We start from the raw sequence: 2,632 nt of genomic DNA, 5'->3' as shown, positions 1-2,632 counted from the left end.
CAGCTGGTCATATTGTGTCTGCTGTCAAGGCACAGTTCTGAACACAATTTGTTCCCTGACAGGTATGTCAGAGGTGCTTCTCCTAGGTCATTCTAGAGTCTGTCAAGTTGATAGTTAACACTACCACTCCTACTTTTTCTTTTTAAATTCTAATTTCAGTACAACCAGTCAGGATTACCCTACATTCCCTGTTTCTTTCACATTTCTATTTATTTTGCTGTATGCATATGAGTGTTTTGCTTGTTTGTGTATATATGTACTATGTGTGTACCTGATGCTCATAAAGGTCAGAAGAGGACATCAGATCCCCTAGAACTGATTTTATAGAATGTAGGTGCTAGGATCCAAACCTAGGTACTTTGCAAGAGAAGCAAGTGCTTTTAACCACTAACCATCTCTCTAACCTCATGTTTCTCATTTCTTTTATAGTGAGGAAACAATTCTCAAGGCTTACCATATTATTTATTTGTTTGGGACAATAATACACACAAAGATTTTAGTTTATCTGATACTGTTAAAGAGTTTCCCAGTGTATTTTTATTAGTCACTAGTCCTTCCAGCAGTGTGGGATGTTTCTAGTTGCTCTCCAGCATGGTAATCATCAGGGTTATTATTAGTTATTGTTATTCTTCTTGTCTTTATAGTCTCTTGGCACAGCGATGCATTATCATTTTATTTTTTGTGTGTTATTTTAATTTTTGTGTGTTATTTTAATATTTGTGTGTTTCTTTTTATTTTATATGTGAGTTTACCTGTATGCATGCATGTGTATCATGTGTGTGACTCATGTTTATAAGTGCCAGAAGAGAGCATTGGATGGTGTAGATCAGGGGTTACAGGCAGTTCGAGCTGCCATGTGTATGCTGGGAACCCAACTCAGGTCCTCTGCAAGAGCAAGCTAGTGCTCTTAACTGCTGAGCCTTCTCTCGCCCCTTTGTCTGTTCTTGATGACTGATGAGGTTCAACATCTATTAATTTTTTAAATATTTGCATATCTTTTTTAGGTAAAAAGAATTTTTATTGTGTTGTTCATTTTTTTTAGCAGTTATGTGCACATTTAGATAGAACTACTCTGCATACAAATCATTTGTGATGGCTTCCCTGAAGTCATAAATATTTTCTCCCAAGTTTTATCATAAAAGTTTTATTATTTTTACCTTTGCTATTTGGATCTTCAAAATCTCTGAACACCCTTTGTGTATTGTGTAAGGAAAGGTCACACATTTCCCCCTCCCCACTGAAATCCAAAGGGATGTGGCACTTTTTATTGAAATGCCCATTCTTTCTTGCTTATCCTTGAAGCATCACCTTTGTTAAAATCCACATGTGCCTATCATTGTAGCTCTGCTTCGGGACTCTCTTCTGAGCTGGACTCATTTTTCCATCCTTGAGCCATGCCACATTATCTTAATTACTGTGTTTTTAGAATAAAGGTTTCAGTACCTAGTTGTGTGAAGTCCTTGGCTCTATTCATTTGCAAAATTGTCTTGGGTATTTGTGGACTTCTACACTCACTTATACAGTTTACTATCAGAATCTCAACTCCCACAATATAAGAACTCAGATGAAGATTTTAATTCAGATTTTACTAAGTACTTGTGTTGGTTTCAAGAGAAATATCTTCACAGAATTTTGTTTGGAAATTCATAGATGTGAATATTGTGTGCTTGCATTTCTAACATTTTTCTCTCAATGATGTGTTCAGTGTTTTGTGAAGAACTGAACTTACTCAATTTGGCTAATACTAAAGAATATTCGATACATGTTCTTTATGTGTTTGTGAGTATGACTACAAAAATTAATTTCTAGGGGTCTGGGAGATGGCTCAGTGGGTAAATCCCTTGCTGGGTGAGCCAGAGAACAAATGAATGTTCACATTCTCAGCATCCATGTAAGTGACAAGTGGGTGTGGCAGTCCACCTGTAACTGGGAAGTTGGGGCAGGGGATTTCTGGAGCAGGCTAGATAGACTACAGACCAACAAGCTCCAGGATCAAGGGAGGCCCTGCTTCAATATCTAAGGTATTGAGTGATGGGAGAAAACAGTCAACCTGTGGAATCCACATGTGAGCACGCATGGATGCACATGTTCTCTACATGTGTTCCCATATTTGTGCAAAAACACATACTCCATGCACACATACACATGTAAAAGTTCAAGTTCATTTGTATTTCTTTTTGATAAATAACTGCAAACTTTTCATATTGGCTTAATTGAGAAATCTCACATGATTCAGTTAATTTTAAGGGTGTTTCTGTGGATTCTATTTGGATTTGTCACATAGAATGTTATGTATGACTAGTCACAGGTTTGTGCTTTTCATTCTTCTACTCTGGTAGTTTTCTTACCTAGATTATAATAAGGAACAGAAGCAGCAGTTGTGGGTCCCTTGCAAATATGGTTTTAATATTTCATAATTATGTAATTTTTATACAGATATTTTGTAGAATCTCAACATCAAATCAAAGCAAAATTCACCTATTTCTACTTGTCAAAAGCTTTTACAGTGAATTTTCAATGTTTTTCTGTTTATTATATTTTTATTTTACTTAAAAAAATATTGATTAGTTTCCCATCCCCCAACATGGAGTCAACCTTGAATCCTGAGATAAATTCCATTTGGTTGCAACAT

The sequence above is a fragment of the Phodopus roborovskii genome, unplaced genomic scaffold (assembly GCF_943737965.1).
Source record: "Phodopus roborovskii unplaced genomic scaffold, PHOROB, whole genome shotgun sequence".
NCBI classification, from domain to species: Eukaryota; Metazoa; Chordata; class Mammalia; order Rodentia; family Cricetidae; genus Phodopus; species Phodopus roborovskii.
Note: the sequence above shows the minus strand (reverse complement) of the source record.